This window comes from Chiloscyllium plagiosum, unplaced genomic scaffold (assembly GCF_037043375.1).
Source record: "Chiloscyllium plagiosum isolate Xiang-an unplaced genomic scaffold, Cpla_swu_hap1 HiC_scaffold_31, whole genome shotgun sequence".
NCBI classification, from domain to species: domain Eukaryota; kingdom Metazoa; phylum Chordata; class Chondrichthyes; order Orectolobiformes; family Hemiscylliidae; genus Chiloscyllium; species Chiloscyllium plagiosum.
Genome location: NW_028270169.1, coordinates 65,552,779 through 65,574,156, shown reverse-complemented (window position 1 = coordinate 65,574,156; position 21,378 = coordinate 65,552,779).

The window sequence follows — 21,378 nt, the reverse complement described above, 5'->3', positions numbered from 1 at the left end:
AAAGCTGTCAAGGTTACTATTGATGAGTGTTAGTGCAGGGCCAGATTTAGGATGTTTATTCTAGGGACCATGAGCAGATATTGGGCATGCATTTCAGCTGTGCTTCCTGAATTACCCCCAGAAATCCCTGCCATTGCTGCTCCACCCTTTCCCTGCTCATCTCCCCTTCCTGCTGCCAGGTTCTCCCTCTCAAATTACAGAGCACATTCTCTCACATTATGATCCCTACCCACTTCACCTGAAGCTCTTTGATCAAGCCTACCTTCCCTGCACTAGCATCAAGCTGCGTTTTGTGCTGCCACTTTGCCTCTGGTCACAGTGTGGCTCGGCCTCTCCATTCATGCTGTTTTACACCTTCCACTCACACCTCATTCTGGAAAGTTTCCTTCTTGTGGTAACCCTTATTGAAAACACCTCTCCCCCTTTGCACTGAATTCACACTGTGATCCAAATTTCCAAAAGTATACTCAGACTTCATCTCACTCTGCAAAACGCAACTGCACGCTGACAGTGTGGTATAAGAATTCTTTGTCTTACATAGATCTGGCCAGAAATAAGTTTTCACTGTAGACATCATCACCCCCTTTAGACAAAGGAATTCAGATACTTGATATCTTATTGGCACTAGTAAGAGTTTCACATTGCCTTAGTATTGTAACATGGAGAAAGACAAATCACTGTCTAAATTTTGGGCTGAGTGTTATTTACCTGTCATTTTGAATTCTGTTTCAAATTAGTAGTGCTTATTTTAAAATGCTTGTTCTTGAAGCTAGTATCAGATGGAGTGTAAAAGGTTGAGGGGTGACATTCTAGATGTTTATAATATCATGGGAGGAATAGATAGGGTGACTAGCCAAGGTCTTTTCAGCAGGGTAGTAGAGTCCAAATATAGAGGACATAGCTTTAAGGTGAAAGGGAAAAGATTTAAAAGGGACGAAAGGGTAATGTTTTCACACAGAGATTGGTGTGTGTATGGAATTAGCTGCCAGAGGAAGAGTGGTAGATGCAAGTACAGCGACAACATTTCAAAGACATTTGGACAAACATATGAATGGGAAACGTTCAGAAGCATATGGGCCAAATGCAAGCAGATGGCATTAGTTTAGTTTGGAACACTAGGTCAGCATAAACAAGTTGGACCAAGGGGTCTGTTTGTGTGTGATGTGACTGTATGAATCTAGAAAGTGAGGAAAAAGGAAGAAAAGATATGATGTATGCAAATTGGCAAGAAATATAAAAACAAGCAGCACGAGCTTTTCTGTGTATATAAAGAAAGTTCAAGATGAATGTATGACCTTTAGTAGAAATGAAGTCATGAAAGTATATTGAGAACGTTTGGAGGGTGTGCCTAGAGGGTGCAGATAGATAATTTACACCAGAATTTTACATCATTCCTCACAGGAGAAGGCACTGTAAGTATTTCAATGATGTAATCCAAATGGTACTCGGAGGGAAGTTCTTGAACTGCCTCTAACGAAAGGAACAAAGTTTTTTAATGAACAAATAAGAGTAAGCGCAGGCAGGTCAGCAGTAATTCATAGTTGGTTTTAAAAGCAGCGATTACACAATGACTGAGGTACTTTGTGAAATATTCCAAAACTCTCTGGATTACAGGAGTGTTCTAGCGAAACTGGAGACCCTGCAATGTGGCGCCTGTTTACAAGAAAGGAGCAAGACTGAAAGCAGGAACTATTTAGCCTCACCATTATTGCTGGGAATAAGCAAGAGTCTGTTATTCAGGAAGGCATTGCAGGACATTTAGAAAAGCTTCACACGGAGTCAGCATGGTTTTGTGAAAGGCGATCTATATTTTGCCTGTAAAATCATGCAAAGGTTTTCTGGAGATCCCTGAGAATGGAAAAAAATGGATGTGATAAAGGGGGGGCTGGTAGACATGAGGCTTTCCAGAGATTGTGCATAAGGTTTCACAAAATAAAAATTGTTATGCAAGACAGAAGCTCATAGTATGACAGATAATATATTAACATGGGCTGACGGTTGGTGAACACATAGAAATCGGAGAGTCAGGGTTAATGGATCTCCCTGGTAAAATGTATCTGTGGTGTATCACAATTATCAGTCCAATGGAAAGATTTATTTACAATCTATACTGATAGCCTGACGGCAGGAGCTGAGTGCAATATGCATCCGAGGTTGAGGATGACACTGAAAACCAAAAGGCAGGCTGTTATTTAATGGCGAGGACTCCCACAAAAGGAACAGTGCAAAGGGATGTGATTGTTCTTGTGTCTGAGACATAATGTCAGCAAGTAAGTAGGTTGGTTTGTTTGGCGGGTTCCTGAAATGATGGTGTTGAATTATTGAGTACATCTAAAATGTTGGGACAATTATTCATTCTGGCTGAAATGAATGAGGGTGATATTACTGAAACGTATAAGATACAGAGGGGGCTTGACAAGGTAGCTTTTGAGAATGTGAATCCATTTCAGGGCAGAGTCCAGAACACTGGAATGTAAATACAGGATAAAAGATATCGATTTCAAACTGAGATGCAAAGAAATCTCTTCTTTCAGAAGGTAGTGAATGCCTGGACTTCCCTAACTCAGAGAGTGTGGCGATTGGGTCACTGAATGTATTTACAGACCGGGTGGATTGGGTTTTGACATATCAACGAGTTGAGGGATAAAAGGGGGTAACAGGAAATTGAAGTTGACCCCTGAAGTAGATCAGCTGTGTTCTGATTAAATGACAGTGCAGGCTTGACGGGCCGAATAGCCTACTCCTGTTCCTATTTCTTACGTTCTTTTGGAAAGTAACTGGTTATTGTCCTGAAAATGGTGTTGTATGATGCTACATTCAGGGAGAGCAGAGGATTTATTCGAGTTAACCCTGGATGCGGGTTGATGGCTGTATTCACAGAAAATCCCGGTCTGTAACATGACCCACATCTGGAGCAGAAGTTACAGAGAGGGGAAACCTGGAGAGAGGGATTGGGGGATGGGGTCACTTCCTGATCCAGCCTGGATTTTCCAAGTACTTTTCTGAAACTACACCTAACCGTCGGAGTGGCTTCTATCTGCCCCTGTGTAGCAGGCCCGAAGGGCTGAATGGAACATCAAAACATAAGGCTGAGGGACACGAGTGGGCCATTTGGCTCTTTGACACTACTCCACCATGAGGTCGTGGCTCATTTCATTGTGGTCCCAGCTGCACTTTTCTTTCCATGTACCATTGTTCCTGATTCACCTGTCCATGGAAAATCAGAGGAAGCCAGCCTTGATAAAATATAAAGATTCAGCTATCCCAAATTTATGGAAAAGAGAATTCCTACTTGATTGAAATCCCACTTGGTGAATTTCTCCTCACTCCAGTTCTGAATGGGGTTGGAGCATGTCACTGTTTCTTTTCCTCATCCCGCTCCTTCACAGTTCACAACAAATCTTACATGTAACCAGGTTGGTGATATGGCCGATGATAAAGTTCTCAGACTGGGTCAGGTTCAGTGCTAGGAAAAATTCAGGCAGATTTCTTTAGTCAGCCACAAGTAACTAATAGAAGTAATGGAGGAGCATGGTGGATCTGTTGTCAGCACTGCTACCTCACATCACCAAGGAGCTGGGTTCAATTCCAACGTCAGGGTGACACTCTATGTGAAGATTGAACATTCTCCATGTATCTATGTGGGTTTCCTTGCAAAGTTCCAGTTTCCTGCCATAGTCCAAAGATGTGCAGCTTAGAGTGATTGGCCATGCTAGATTGCCCATGGTGCCCAGGGATCTTTAGGTTAGGTGGATTAGTCATGGGAAATGCAGGGGTACATGGATAGGGTAGGGGGACATGTCTGGGAGGGACGCTGGTCGGTGGGTCAGTGAGGATTTAATTGACAGAATATACTGCTTCCACATGGTCGAGATTCTATAACAATGAAAACAAGTTTGGACCATAAAAATACCCAGTGGGTATCTACCTAATCCATTCTCCTCTAGGTCGTGTATGTTTCAGTAAGAGTAACCTGTTAAAGTCTCCATAATATAAGGCGTTCTACCCTGGAATACATGAAGTGAAACATCTCTGAACCACTTCTAAAGTAATTATATCCATTATTGGGAAAGTAGACAAAAAGTAACCTCACGCCCCAGATGATTTTTATGTTTGTTTTCTCAGTGTGATGAGTCTTTGAAACTCTCTTCCCCACAGAGCTATAGAGGCAGAGATATTGAATAGTTTTGAGGCACAAACACAAGGTTCATAAGTAATAATGTCAACGATTATCTGGGAATGGGCAGGAATGTGCAGGATAGGGAAATGTTGACAGTGGTACAAAATGACACTGCTCCAGAACTTCCGGAAAAACAAAATGATAATCTAGAAAACATTCTTAAAATCTAACAGTGATAGAATGGCGTTCCAAAGGGCCACGGGGCTGCTCTGCCATTAGAGTGAGACCACTCATGGTGGTTTACCCTGAGGGTCACCACACCTCGGGTGATGGGTTGAGGGTGAGAGAGCTTTCCCTTCATCTGTCAGTGTGGGGAATTGAATCTGCACTGTTGGCCTCCCTCTGCATCACAAACCATCCAGCCAACTGAGTGGGAGACTGTGTAACTATCACAGACAGGAACAGTCACAGACAAAGCGCAAGAGAAACTTTCATAACAAGGATAAAAGTACAATTCAGATAATGGTTAAGATAACGACTGAGGATAAAAATTGCAGAAATTGTATTTTATAATGAGACAAGTATTTCGAAGCTGTTTTGGCTGAATACAATAAGGAGGGACAAGTGAAATAACCAGAATTACTAATTGTGATTGGATATCGATAACCATAAAATAAACGCATGTTTTTGATTGGTCTGGGTAAAGCATACTTACCATTACATAAAAGTGTAACGCTGATGGAATATATTGTTAGGAGAGTGCGTTACCATGGAAAATATCCTCAAACAGGGCCTTGAAGAAAACTGGGGTAAAAATGCCCAAGTGTCGTCTGCTCAGTGACAGCCACTCATGGTGGTTTACCCTGAGGGTCACCACACCTCGGGTGATGGGTTGAGGGTGAGAGCTTTCCCTTCAGGGTAAATGACTGAAAGATCATGCAACATGGAGTTGAGAAAACCATCAGATCAGCCCTGATCTTATTAAATGCCAGAATGCGTTTGAAGGACTGAATGGCCTCGTGGTGGATTTGAAAACTCTACACCTTTACTCCTTCCCCTTCTATGTTACATGCTGGGGCATTGACATTTTCCTGAATGTGGGAATTATTTGGAACACTAGCTGTAACATTCCAAAATCAGCATTCTTCAGAATATTCTATCAACATGTGGGAATATTCCAGGGGTATCCAGGCTATGATGAGTAACTCCAGCAGTGATGGGTGGAAGAATCGGGTTGGCATTGAATGAGAGGGACATCACGGGATGACTGGGAAGTTAATGAGGTGATTTTGATATGATAGCACCAGAAGACTAGCTCAGCCTCGTGCAGACAACACCTCTGTCACACTCAATAAAAATCACACAAAGTTAATTATTGTTAGATTCAGCCCAATGAATCAGACTCTGCTGACCCCACTCCCAGTTACAGAGCTGCGGAACAAACGCTCATCCAAAACTGTCCATCATCTGAACGCACACCAATATCCCATTCACCCATCAATCCTGAGAATACTGGCTCATGTTGCAGGGTACTGAGGAAATATCTTCATATCAGCATACTGAAACCTGTGATCTTCCATAAAATATTCTCTCAATCTCCCTCTCCCTTTATCCCAAAATTTTTTTGTTTGTTGTTATTTAAGCTGATTCCCCCTCCAATCTCTCTGGCAGTGATTTTCACACCCACAGCACGCCCTTGTCATGGCACAATGGAGATATGGAGCTGTAAATGGCTGGCAGCTGCACATCCTGTCATTTCCAGCATGTCCTGCAAGTTTCCCCACGCTGGGGCAAGGATATAACACAGTGTTACTGAACAATGCACAGGGGTAGGGTACACAGCTCCCCATGCTGGGAGGGTGACTGTTCCAGGTTTACCGACCAATTCACTGCTATTCACTGTACAGCCGCCAATACTGAACAGAAACCTTGTCGCATTTGTAAAGCAAGACACTTTTGTAGGCTGCATATCACCCCATGCTGGACAGACCGTTTCATCTGGGTTACTGAATCAATGCGCCGGTGAAGTCTATGCTGCTTCCCATGTTGGACAGATAGCTAGTGGCCTGGTGAGACTTGCGCAGTGTTCCATCCTGGGTAGATTGCTGGGTTGTCCTGAGCCTGGTCTGCACAGTGCTCAATCCTGGAAAGATTGCTGGGTTGTACTGAGCCAGGTCTGCACAGTTCTCCTAGCTAAGCAGATTCTCACCTGGGCTTATACGTGTCTGGGCTGCATCTGTGAGGCGGATTGAGTATCTGGAAAAATTCCTGATAGAGCCATCACTCCCCCAGCTTGGCGCATTCTGCTGTCAAGTCCCATATTTCTGCAACATGTTGTCCATTAAGTAATTATCCAATTAAAATATGAATATCTGTCCTTCTTGCGATGCACACAAGCAGACGCTCTGAACATGTATGATGAAGTAGTCTTGACACGAAATTTTTCCCATTTTAAAGGTAAATATGAGGTTCTCTGTTTCAAATGCAATTTGATTGGTCAAAATATTCAACATTAAGCAAAATACAATATAATCAAACACAGTAGACAAACTACAACAAAAACAAGAGTAACTTGGAATAACTTAATTCTATTGGAGAACATAACAGAATAATAGGTTACTTAACTACTACACAGTTATTACTCCAATATGGTAACATCCTTGTAGCACGCACTTTTCACAAAACAAATTCAGGAAACAGATTGTTTCACATGCTGTTCTCCAATCCAGGAGGAAAGATCATCAAAAGACAATTCTGAGAAAAATCTCAGAGAGAGTGTGTGGCAGCCAGGAGATAGCTCCTGCCTTCCAACCCTGCTGAGACCCCAGCAATAACTGGCAAATTGTAAAATTAAGAATCCTGGTTCTGGGAGAGTTTAACCATCACTCCACAGGACCAGGCCGCGGCTGCAAGGACCACAAGGAATGGACAGTATCTATACCATCTATGGCACTGTAGGTGTCTCGCAAAAATGCCTAACCCCACCTAAGCCGTTAAATGATGGTAAGATATACGTCAACGTTAAACTTAAATAAATAAATCAAAGGATGCAGCAGACACAGATGATCAGACACAGATGGCCTCAGTAGCCCAGCAATTCCTACCCTGCCAAAACACAGTAGAATCATCGAGCTTGTGAAGAGAAAGCATCATCTTGTTCTGTCACCTCTCACTTTACAATTGAAGATGTATCATTAGCCCAATAATCAGCCATGTCAACATGCCCAATTGAGATATCTGCTTAGCGTAGAGCACGGTGCAGATCAGGCTCAGTACAACCCAGCAATCTGTCCAGGATGAAGCACTGTGCAGTATTTTTGTAACATATAAGGGCTACAGTGAAATGGGTTTACTGGAACTGTTTGTTCAGTGACTATCATTGATGTCAGTCTCCATGGACCTAACTGTGTCACTGGAGAGATTCTCTCTCATTGGTAGGGGGCTTCTTTGGACCTGTTATTCCGTAGTATAGGGACAGCGTCATCCTCAACACAATAGGAATAAGCAGCTCCAGAGAGAGGGAGAGGAAGTGAATCTGAGATCAATAGACTGAAATATTCCAGCAATGAACAGGAGTTTATCTTTGGGTCTTTACTGGCTTTCTCAGGATTGGCTATGGTTAGAGTTACGGATAGAAGCCGTACTGAGGATTATTCAAGTCGGTTACTACCCCGTTCTCCCTATTATTGGTGTTCCTGGTAAGTCTGTCCCTGTCAATTCTATAAACAATGGTGAAGGTCATTGCAATTTCTGTTATTTATATTTTGCAAAGACGTAAAGTATTTTTATTCAAATTCAGTCACAAACTCCACTTCCTTTATATGAATTTCAGACTCTTCACTCATAAACATCTAAGAAGGAACAAGGCTATTCAGAACCTCAAATCTTACTTTTACCCTGAACTGCTTTATGTCTCTGTATTCTCTCTGTCATCGAACCTGCCCACACCCACCTTGATAATATCCCCAGTCTCCACCTCTGCCTCAATGCTGTTGCTGAATTAAATATCATCTGGCCCCTTTGTTAACTTCAGAATTTATGGCTCCATTTGTCTCCTGACCTTTTTTCCAGTTAGAAATATTTTGATCAAAACCTGGTTTTCGTCACTACAGTACTTCACACCAAGGACTCTGTATCAGATTCATAATGTCACAGGACATGTAGTTTAGAGTCGCGGGTTATGACCAGAAAGGCATTGTTGGAAATCCAACCACAGCCGATGACTGAACATAAAGTCGAATGACAAAATTGGCATGAAATTTCACTCATGGAAACCATAAACAATCAGGATTTCTTTTATTATTTCACTGATATCCTTTGGTAAAGAAACTTAACATTATTGCCCGGTCTGGACGAAGTGTGACTTCAGACGCACAACAAAGTAGTTGGCTCCATGTTGTCTTGACAAATGGTGTCACAGTCAAGGGCAATTAGGATGGACAACACATGCTGCCCTTGCCAGTGATGCTGACATACTATGGAACAACAACATTAAAGGTGAAATAAGCCAAGGATCAGTGGATAATGAAGATCTGAAATAAAATTCTCCAGTATCTGGAAGTGTTGGAGAATCTCAACAGGCATGACAGCCTCTGTCAGGAGAAAAACATAACTTTTCGAGTTCAGTGACCCTATCAGAAATGAATGCAACTGGGAAATAACATTATTATATCAAGGATGGTTGGAAGGGTGAGTGGGAGGTTTCTGTTGAATGGATGGAGAAATGTTCAGCAAAGGAGAGTGAGTGAGAAAGGAAAAGCAAACAAAAGGATTGCTGATGATGAACTTGAAGGAAAATAGAATGGGAAGTTATTCTAACATTCCTGCCTTTCCCATATTCCTGAAAATCACACCCGCTTAAGTAAGTCCCTATTTAAAGTGAGGTATGGTCCCCATGACTCTCCTCTGAGTGTCTACTCCATTGGCAATAACGGTGCTGTCCTCATAGATGCTGAGATACAGAGAAAGGTAACGTTACATTGTTAACTGCTTTAGAAAGAGGAATTGTTACTGTGGGACTATGCAGATATGCAACAGTCTTCTCAGCCAGGAAGAGAAACTGAGGAGAGGAAGGCATTTTCAACACTGAATGCATGCACCATGTGTGTGGGGATTTGACTTGCTGCTGTCATTTAAAAGTCAGTGGAGTTTCTGTGGATGGCGTTCTCGGGTTTGTATTGTCAACTGCTGGGTTCATTCAGGGAGACCCTAGAGTCTGATGACTCAACTCTGGACTACATTTACAGAGTGACTGGGTCCATGGTAAACAAATGGAGTGGAGACTACACAGAAGCGAAGCTCTGTATGACAGGGAGGAGCAGGACACTGCATTATCCTCCATCGGATTTGCTGGAACATTTGTCAAAGCTGGACCCATTCAGTTGTAAAGTGTGAAACCAACTTGTTTCAAAAATGAGGTGCTCACTGAGCTGTGTCCCCTCCTTCAGTTTAACCTGTAGTCTCACACCAGGGACAGGACTGTGCTGACTCTCACCATGAAGTGAACTGTTTCAATTCTGAAACTTTCCAGGTAGGAATGGGTAATATATCCACCATCTCTGAAATACAGTCCTCCAAATTATCATGAGCTGACAGAAGCCACCTGCCTGCCATTGGGGAAAGTACAGAAACTAACTTCCAGAAATACTAGAGAACAGGGGTACTGGTGAAAATGATGAACTGCAGGAATTAGGATTAATGAAGGGTATGCTTTTGTAAATCTAATTGCATTGAAGTTTCATAAATTGCTGCATCTGATGAGCTACATCCCAGAGTATTGAGGAGATGAGAACAGAGCTGTGAAAGAATTACTGATTATTCTTCAAATCTGGAAAGGATTCTGCAGACTAGAAAACAGCTTTTATAAGCCTAAATATTTAAAACAGGATGGAGATGGAAAACAGAAAACTTAAACAGCTTGTTGTCAGCTGTGAGAAAAACATTGTAACGTTTTAGCGAGTTTTGAGAAGATCTGTAGCTCAGGTTGAGGTTTTGACCATAAGACCATAAGACATAGGAGTGGAAGTAAGGCCATTCGGCCCATCAAGTCCACTCCGCCATTCAATCATGGCTCATGCGCATTTCAGCTCCACTTACCAGCGTTCTCCCCGTAGCCCTTAATTCCTCGAGACAACAAGAATCTATCAATCTCGGCCTTGAAGACATTTAGCGTCCCGGCTTCCACTGCACTCCGTGGCAATGAATTCCACAGGCCCACCACTCTCTGGCTGAAGAAATGCCTCCGCATTTCTGTTCTGAAATGACCCCCTCTAATTCTAAGGCTGTGTCCACGGGTCCTAGTCTCCTCGTTTAACTGAAACAATTTCCTAGCATCCACCTTTTCCAAGCCATGTATTATTTTGTACGTCTCTATTAACTCTCCCCTTAATCTTCTAAACTCCAACGAATACAATCCCAGTATCCTCAGCCGTTCCTCATATGTTAGACCTGTCATTCCAGGGATCATCCGTGTGAATCTCCGCTGGACACGTTCCAGTGCCAGTATGTCCTTCCTGAGGTGTGGGGACCAAAACTGGACACAGTACTCCAAATGGGGCCTAACCAGAGCTTTATAAAGTCTTAGTAGTACATCTCTGCTTTTATATTCCAACCCTCTTGAGATAAGAGACAACATTGCATTCGCTTTCTTAATCACGGACTCAACCTGCATGTTTACCTTTAGAGAATCCTGGACTAGCACTCCCAGATCCCTTTGTGCTTTGGCTTTATTAATTTTCTCACCATTTAGAAAGTAGTCTATGCTTTTATTCTTTTTGCCAAAGTGCAAGACCTCGCACTTGCTCACGTTAAATTCCATCAGCCATTTCCTGGACCACTCTCCCAACCTGTCAAGATCCTTCTGCAGCCTCCCCACTTCCTCAGTACTACCTGCCTGTCCACCTAACTTCGTATCATCGGCAAACTTCGCGAGAATGCCCCCGGTTCCCTCATCCAAATCGTTAATATATAATGCGAACAGCTGTGGCCCCAGCACCGAACCCTGCGGGACACCGCTCGTCACCGGCTGCCATTCTGAAAAAGAACCTTTTATCCCAACTCTCTGCCTTCTGTTAGACAGCCAATCCTCAATCCATCCCAGCAGCTCACCTCGAACACCATGGGCCCTCACCTTGCTCAGCAGCCTCCCGTGTGGCACCTTATCAAAGGCCTTTTGAAAGTCTAGATAGACCACATCCACTGGGTTTCCCTGGTCTAACCTACTTGTTACCTCTTCAAAAAATTCCAACAGGTTTGTCAGGCATGACCTCCCTTTACTAAATCCATGTTGACTTGTTCTAATCAGACTCTGCTCTTCCAAGAATTTAGAAACCTCATCCTTAATGATGGATTCTAGAATTTTACCAACAACCGAGGTTAAGCTGATTGGCCTATAATTTTCCATCTTTTGCCTTGATCCTTTCTTGAACAAGGGGGTTACAACAGCCATCTTCCAATCATCCGGGACCTTTCCTGACTCCAGTGACTCTTGAAAGATCTCAACCAATGCCTCTGCTATTTCCTCAGCCACCTCTCTCAGAACTCTAGGGTGTATCCCATCGGGGCCAGGAGATTTATCAATTTTAAGACTTTTTAACTTTTCTAGCACTATCTCTTTCGTAATGGCAACCATACTCAACTAAGCCCCGTGACACCCTTTAATTTTTGGGATATTACTCATGTCTTCCACTGTGAAGACTGACGCAAAGTACTTGTTAAGTTCTCCTGCTATTTCCTTATCTCCCATCACTTGGCTTCCTGCATCAGTTTGAAGTGGCCCAATGTCTACTTTTGCCTGTCATTTGTTTCTTATGTACTGAAAGAAACTTTTACTATTATTTCTAATATTACTGGCTAGCCTACCTTCATATTTGATCCTCTCCTTTCTTATTACACTCTTTGTTATCCTCTGTTTGCTTTTGTATCCCTCCCAATCTTCTGATTTCCCACTGTTCTTAGCCACTTTATAGGATCTCTCTTTTTCTTTAATACATTTCCTGACTTCCTTTGTCAGCCAAGGTTGTCTAATCCCTCCCCGGTTAATCTTTCTTTTCTTGGGAATGAACCTCTGTACAGGGTCCTCAATTATACCTACAAACTCCTGCCATTTTTGCTCTACTGTCTTCCCGGTTAGCCTCTGCTTCCAGTCTATTTTTGTCAGTTCCTCTCTCATGCCCTCATAATTACCTTTATTCAACTGTAACACCATTACATCCGATTTTGCCTTCTCTCTTTCAAACTGCAGACTGAACTCTACCATATTATGATCGCTGCTTCCTAAGTGTTCCCTTACTTTAAGATTTTTTATAAAGTCTGGTTCATTGCAAAGCACTAGGTCCAGAATAGCCTGCTCTCTTGTGGGCTCCATGACAAGCTGTTCCAAAAAGCCATCCTGTAAGCATTCCATGAATTCCCTTTCTTTAGATCCACTAACAACATTATTTACCCAGTCCACCTGCATATTGAAGTCTCCCATGATCAATGTAACCTTGCCTTTCTGACATGCCTTCTCTATTTCCCGGTACATGTTGCGTCCCTGGTCCTGACCACTGTTAGGAGGTCTATACACAACTCCAATTATGTTTTTTTTGCCTTTGTGGTTCCTCAATTCCACCCACACAGACTCCACATCATCCGACGCTATGTCATTCAATACCATAGATTTAATTTTGTTCTTAACTAACAAGGCAACCCCACCCCCTCTGCCCACCTCTCTGTCTTTTCGATAAGTTGAAAAACCATGGAGGTTTAACTGCCAGTCCTGACCCCCCTGTAACCAAGTCTCTGTGATGCCTACTACATCATAATCATTCACTATTATCTGTGCCATTAGTTCATCGGCTTTGTTATGTATGCTACGAGCATTCAGGTAAACTGCCTTAATGCTAACTTCCTTATCATTAGAGATGTTGGAAGTCATATGTCCTAAGTTATCCTTGCTTTTTACTGCATTCTCAGTCTGCCTCAATTTTAAATCCGCCTGGAAACATTCTATCCTGCTGCTAATCTTGCCATTTACCTCCATACTCCCTGTTGCTTTCACTTTCCCTTCCCCCCAACTCAGAAGTTTAAAGTCCTACTGACCACCCTATTTATCCTCTTCGCTAGAACATTGGTACCTGATCGGTTCAGGTGGAGACCGTCCCAACGGTACAGATCCCCCCTGTTCCAAAACTGATGCCAATGCCCCATGAAGTGGAATCCCTCTTTCCCACACCAATCCCTTAGCCACGTGTTTACTTGCCTAATTTTCTTGTCCCTATGCCAATTGGCACGTGGCTCGGGCAGTAATCCGGAGATTATGACCCTTGAGGACCTGTGCTTCAATTTCCTGCCTAGTGCTTCATAATGCCCAAACAGGTCCTCCACCCTAGTCTTGCCTATGTTGTTAGTCCCAACGTGGACCACAACAACTGGATCCTCCCCCTCCCGCTACAATATCCTTTCAAGACGGTCGGAGATGTCTCGCACCCTGGCACCGGGCAGGCAACACACCATGCGAGACTCCCGATCCGGCTTGCAAAGGATACTATCTGTCCCCCTAATTATAGAATCCCCTATAACAACTACTTGTCTATTAGCTCCCCCCTCTTGAATGGCCTTCTGCACCATGGTGCCATGGTCAGCTGGCTCATCCTGTCCAGAGCCCTTTTCCTCATCCGTACAGGGAGCAAGAATCTCATACCTGTTGGACAAGGTCAAGGGCTGAGGCTCCTCCACTCCTGAACTCCGGTTCCCCCTACCTGCCTCACTTACAGTCACACTCTTTTGTGCCTGATCACTAGCTGAATGTGAATTACTTAATCTCCCAGGTGTGACTGCCTCCTGAAACAAAGCATCCAGGTAACTCTCCCCCTCCCGGATGTGCTGCAGTGTTTGAAGCTCAGATTCCAGATCATCAACTCTGATCCGGAGTTCTTCCAGCAACCAACACTTGCTGCAGATGTGGTCACTGCCGTTCACAATGGGATCAGCCAGCTCCCACATCATACAGCAACAGCACATCACCTGCCCAGCCATCTCTGCTTAGTTAGTTAATTAGTTACTTTGTACAAGTATGAATTAGAATACCTTCTGATACCTCTCTGCTATAGTTTTTTTTTTACCCTAAATAAGGACTTGATGTATACACACACAAAAAAAAAACAGAGTAAATTTTTAACTAGTCCCTGGTAAAGAAATAAAAATCCTTACCTTAAAAGAAAAAGCAGACTAGTTAAGAAGGTTAGAGGAGGAGGGTGGGTGGGAGATACTACAGGTGTAGAATCTCGGGTTTAGCCGCCTTCCTGACTTATATACTCACTTTTCCTTCCCGGCTGCCCCTCTGCTTGCCGTCACTTCCTCTGCTGCTCCCGCTCTTTCTGTGGAGAGAGAGTAAAAAAACACACCGCTGCCCGCTACAGGTAAGCAATTTTAAAACAAACTGTCTTACCTTTGCTGTAGTCTCCCGGGTTCACTTTTACCTTCGCCGCTGCTCCCACTCAAAATGGATGTATGTTTGCTCGCTGAGCTAAAAGGTTCATTTCCAGAAGTTTCATTATCTTACTAGGTAACATATTCAGTGGACCTCATACGAAGCAATGCTGAAACTTCCTGCTTTCTATTTATAACCTTTTATATTGTAACACTTTATAAGGAATTTGATGCCTAGATACTTGGATAACAATGATATGATTTGGTAGAATCGGCCTCGATTCAGGAAAGGGAAATGATCTTTGATAAACTTGTTTGTGGAGATTGTTTGCTGTGACATCGACAATTGACAACCAATGGGAGTGGAGCATTTGAATTTTTATAAAACGCTTGACATGGTTGAATACGGGTGAATGAGGAATGTTAGTATCCATGGGTAGGTAGGACTGGAATATATGCCATATGGATTCAAAATTGGGTGATGGAGATACGAGAAGAATGCTGTTTTTCTCTGGACTGAAGGCTTGATGGGTGACAGACGGATCAGTGTTTGAGCCATAGCTGTTCACAAGGCATAAATTGATTCAGATATGAACAACAAATATCATCAGGTACACTTATATTTATTAAATGGTGAGAGACTGGGAAGTGCTGTTGTTGAAAAGGACCTGTTTGCCTTTGGTCATAATTCACTAACAGAATGCTTACAGGGCAGGAAATAAATGATATGTGGCTCTTCATGCAAAATGATTGAAGTACCAGAGTTAGTATATCTTTCCCACTGGTCGTGTTTTGTTGAGAGAGTATTTGGTTGCTCTGCTTTATAAATACTGATCTCCATGTCACTGAGACAGTGCAAAGGAACTTTACCAGACTAAACCCTGGCATGGTACCATCAGGAGAGAGTGCAGTAACTATGTGTTTAACCTGTAGCGCTGTGAAAAATAAGAAGCTGAAACTTGATGGTTATGGACGGACATTCACTATGTCCCAAACAGCTGAATAGAGTAAAATATTCCATATATTTTCATAGGATGTTTGATTCCCAATAGTTTACATGCATCTGAAGAGCCCCCATGTCGATTGACAGAGAGGTACAGACTCTGAATGAACTCTGAACACTTTAATGCACAGTTACTGTGTGATACTGCATTGATTGTCACTTTGTACACAATCCTGTCAGCACCCACAATACCTTCATTCTGAAAGTTAGCCATTCTCCACCATCTTCTTCCTCCATGGAGACCATGGGTCTGGCTTCTTGGAGATAGAAGACAACTTGGAGAATGGTTTAAAAAGTTGGGTTCATTCCTACTGCCAAAAAATCATGTTAAAGTAGCACTTATGTACTATGAGTAATTAAGCCATGCAAACCAATTTGGAGCAGTCTATCTGTGCAGTCCCTGATCCATTTGTTTGCAACGTAAGAACATCTCTGACACTTTCATGTTCCTATGTTAGTGACTTGAAAAGCTGAATGACCTCTTTCTGTTCCTTTGTAAGTGACTCCGAGTGTGAAATGGTGTCTTTCTGATCCTGTGTAAGTGATGTGTGGGAGTGTGCAGATCCCTTCTCTTCCTGTGTAATAGGCAGGAGGGGTTGAATGTGCTGTCCCTCTTCTTCCCCAGTAGCTTTGATGGGCTGAATGGCTTCCCCACATTCTTGTGAAACCAGATTGAGGTGTAGAATGAACTCCTCCTTTTACTGACGAAATGTACAGTGCTGTTACATGAATGTTACCCAGACTTTAGCAGCACAATCTTGAATGTGGTCCATGTCTGGTTACACATGGACATAGACTGCATCAAGAGCTGAAGAGGGACACCCCATTATGGGAAGGATGTGGATGCTTTAGAAAGGGTGCAGAGGAAATTTGCCAGGATGCTGCCTGGACTGGAGGGCAGGTTTTATGAAGAAAGCTTGAAGGAGCGAGGGCTTTTGTCATTGGAATAAATAAAGATGAGAGGTGACTTGATAGAGGTGTGCAAGATGAGAGGCATTGTTAGAGTGAATAGCCAGAGATGTTTTCCCAGGGCAGAAATATCTATCACAAGGGTTCATAATTTTAAGGTAATTGGAGGAAAGTTTCGGGGAGATATTAAAGGTAGGTTCTTTCGACAGAGAGTGGTGGGTGTGTGGAATGCACTGCCAGCAGTGGACCTAGAGTCAAATACGTGAGGAATCTTAAGAGAATCTTGGATAGGCACATGGAAGAAAGTGAACGGAAGCATGAGATTAGTCTGACCTTAGAGTAGGATAAACGGGCGGAACAACATCGAGGGCCGAAGGGCCTGTAATGTGCTGTACTGTTCTTTTTTCTGTGTTCTATGGAAGTGCTCAGAGAGGCTGCAGCTGGATTTTGACCTGCCGGAGAGTTGAAGGGCTATGAAGACTTGGACATTAAGGAAGATTTGAGACCTAGAGCAGAACAACCATGATCTTAGTGAAGGGCAAGACAGGCTTGGGAGGTGAACGTCCTACCCCGTTTCTGATGTTCTCACATTCTGTTATTGGAAAGTTAATGGGTGTTATATTCCTGGACGGTCTGTTATGGAATGTTGCAATCAGGGAAAACAAAGAATTTTGTGAACCATCTCTAGGTGAGGTGTGGGGACTGAATTCACAGTGAATCTGGGTCTACAACATGACCAACAAATGGAGCAAAAGTTGCAGAGAGTGAAAGCTCTGTAAAGAGAAATGAGGGGCGTCTTTCATACCCAGTCTGGATTTTCCAATTACTTTTTCCAAATCTCCCAAACCGTGTGGGACAGTCATGAGGGAGTACATGGTGTCTTCTGTTTCTGTGCACCAGGTGATAGCAGTAAGTGGCCTCCAACTACTCCTGTCTAGCAGGTTTGAGGGGCTGAATGGAACACGTAATATTGGACTCAGGAGCAGGAGTGTGTCATTAGATACTTTGAGCCTTCTCCACCAGGCAGTAAGATTGTGGCTGATCAGATTGTGGTCTCAGCCCCACTTTCCTGACTGTATCCCATTATCCGTGACTCACTTCTCTGTCAAATATTTAACTAACTCACCTTTGAATCAGAGAGGCACCGCAAACTTCTGGGGAAGAGAATTCCCATTCGAAAGGCCCTTTTAGAATTTTTCCTCATTCCTCTGATAGAATAAGAGAGTCATACAGCATAGAAACGCATCCATTTGTCCAAGTTGTCCATGCCAATCAAGCATCCTAAACTGACCTAATCCCATTTGCCATAACTTGGCCCATATCCCTCTGAGCCATTCCTATTTATGTATCTATCCAGATACATTTTAAACATGCAATTGAACCTGCTTTCACCACTTTCTCTGACAGCTGTTTCCGTGCACCCACGAGCCTCTGCATGAAAAAGTTTCCCCTAAGGTCCTTTCTAAATCTTCCCCCTTCCACCTTCAACCTATGCCATCTAATTCTGGACTCCCCTACACTGGGAAAAAAGATTGTGGGCATTTAGACTATCCATGCCCCTCAGGATTTTATAAAACTCTGTCATGTCACTATTCAGCCTCCAACAGTCCAGGCGAAAAGCCTTAACCTGTTCATCCTCTCCTGTAGCTCAAACCCTCACGTATCAGAAAATCCTTGAAAATCTTTTCTGCACCCTCTCAAGTTTACCAGCATCCATCCTTTAGCAGAGCCAATTGAATTGTACATATTATTGTTAAAGTGGCCTCGCCAACATCCTGTCCAAGCGCAACTTGCTACCCTAACTCCTATACTCAATGTTCTGACTGATTAAGGCAAGCGTGCCAACCGCATTATTCACCACCCTGTCGAGCTGCGACTCCACTTTCATGGAACTATGAAGCTGCACCCTTAGATCTCTTTGTTCAGCCACATTCCCCAGGGCACTACCAACTTACCAAAATGCAAAACCTCATAATTATCTAAATTAAACTTCATCTGCCAGTCCTTGGCCCATTGATGGTCAAGGGTGCTGTTGTACACTGAGATAATCTTCTTCACTGTCCTCTGCACCACCTTTTTGATGTTATCTGTAAACTTACTAACCTTGCCTCTGATATTCACATCCAAGATGTTTATGTACGTGATGAAAAGCAGTGAGCTCAGCACTGATTCTTTCAGCACACTGCTGGCCACAGGCCTTCAGTCTGGAAAGCAATCCATTACCTTCAATCCAATTTTGTATCCAATTGGTTAGCTTTTCCTATATTCCATATAACTCAGCCTTAGTAATAGTCTACAGTCGGGAATCTTATTAAATGCCTTGCTGAAGTCTGTGTAAACGACATGTACCACACTGCCTTCTTCAACTTTCTTTGTCGCCTCTTCAAAATACTCAATCACATAAATGAGACATGATTTCCATCATACAAAGCCATATTGACTATCCCTAATCAGTCCCTGTCTTTCTAAATAGATGTAAATCCTATCCCTCAGAATCACCTCCAACAAACTCCTCTACACTGACATTAGGCTGATTGAGTCGATAATTTCCTATGTTTTTGGATCACTGTCCCCTTTTCTAGTCCCACTCCCCCACTGGCCACAAAAAAAAACTATGTTGGTGATATGGCCAATGATATAGTTCTCAGACTATGTCAGGGTCAGTGTTAGGAACAAGTCAGGCAGATTTCTTTAATCTGCTAGAACAACACGTTTATGACCAAAAACAATTACTCAAACTATGATGGAAAGAAGAATGACGAGAGGATATTGCAAATATGTACATTGATATTTCCCTTTGGAAAATACTGTGAAACACACACCCACACACAGACACACACACACACGTATGATTGATAACAAACTCAAACGCAAAATATCTCCAAAGCTAACTTGAAAGAACTTTGTCCAAATAGTATTCAAACTCATGACCAAAGGAAAAATGAGAGTTTGGCCCAAATGCTGTTCTATTTATAGAGTCATCCAGGCATATAGAATGGTGAGAGGCCCTTTGGCCCAAACTGGTCCATCCTGACCCAAAAGTCCATCCACACAAACTCCATTTCCTAGCACTTGGCCCATAGCCTTTTCATCCTTTCTTGTCCATATACTTATCAAAATGCAGTTTAAATATTGTTAATATAAAAACTTCAACCACTTCCGCTGGCAGCTCATTTCCTTTGTATATCACTCTCTGTGTAAAACAGTTTCCATCAGTTTCCCTTTTATTTTTCCCCTCCCACTTTAAACTGATGGCTTCTCCTCCTCGATTCCCCAATTCTGGGAAAAAAAGGCTGAGTCCATTCACCCTATCCATGCCTCTCATAATCTTATATAAGATCCCCCCCCCCAGTCTCCTATGCTCTAAAGAAAAAAGTCTTCGCTCGGTCAACCTCTCTATAAGTCATACTGTTGAGTCCTGGCAACATCTTTGTAAATTCCATCTGCACACATTCCAATTTAAAAAATATCTTTCCTACTGCTATGTGACCAAAACTGAACACAACATTACAAGGTAAACTACAAGTACAGCCTCACCAACATCCTGTATAACTGCAACATAACTTCCCAACTTCTCTCCTCCGTGGCCTGACTGATAAATGCCAGTGTGCCGAAAGCCTTCTTCTCTGCCATGTCCACCTGTGACTCCACTTTCAGAGAACGGTGGACCTGAACTCCATGGTGCCTCTGCTCAACTACACTCCTTAAGGTCCTACCATTCATTATGAAACTCCTACCTTGATCTAACTTTGCCAAAACATTCGTCGACCCACTTCTCCAGTTGATCAAGCTCCTGCTGCAATTTCTGATATACTTCCTCACTATCCACGATACCACCTGTTTTAGTATCATCTTCAAATTGACTAATCGTGCCTTGTACATTCTCAATCATATCACTGATAGATAACAAACAGCAATGGGCCCAGCACTGACCCCTGAGGCACTGCATGAGTAACAGGCCTCCAGTCCAAGAGCATCCTTCCACTATTACCCTCTGTTTAATACCATCAAGCCAATTGTGTATCCAATTTTCCAGCTCCCTCTGGATTCCATGCAATCGAACCTTCCAGACCAGCCTATCAAGGGTAACCTTTTCAAAGGCCTTACTGAAAACCATACAGACAACGTCTATCGCCCTGCCCTCATCAATATTCTTGGTCACTTCATCAAAGAACTCAAACAAATTTATGAGGCATGATATCCCATTCACAAAGCCATGCAATCTTTCAACAACTATTAATAATAATTATTAAGATTAATGATAACAAACAATAATAATAAGATGACATTTTCATTGGAAGATAAATTATCCAGGGTAAGTGGTATAGTAACGTACATCATGGTTGAAAGGCAGAATAAATTTTGTACCTGTGTCATTGAACTGTGTTGAAAAAAAAGCAAGGGTGGCATGGTGGCTCAGTGGTGAGCACTGCTGCCCCATAGTGCCATGGATCCAGGTTTGATTCCAGCCTCGGGTGACTCTCCCTGTGTCTGTGTGGATTTCCTCTGGGTGTTCCATTTTCCTCCCACAATCCAAATATGTATAGGTCAGATGAATTGACCATGCTAAATTGCCCATAGTGCTAGGTGCTTTTGTCAGAGGGGAATGGGTCTGGGTGGGTTGATCTTCTGAGGCTTGGTGTGGACTGTTTGGGCCAAAGAGCCTGTTTCCGCACTGTAGGGAATCTAATCTAAATATAGGGTAGGGGAATGGGACTGGGTGGGTTACTGTTCGTGAGGTTGGTGTGGCCTTGTTGGGCCAAATGGCCTGATTCCATACTGTCGGGAATCTGAAAAAAAATTTCAATTCAAACCCTGTCTTTCCAAATACATATGTATCTTATCCCTCAGAGTCTTCTCAAGAAACCTACCTACCACAGATGTTAGGCTTCCTGGCCTACAGTTCAAAGATTTTTCTTTGCTTCCCTTCTTGAAT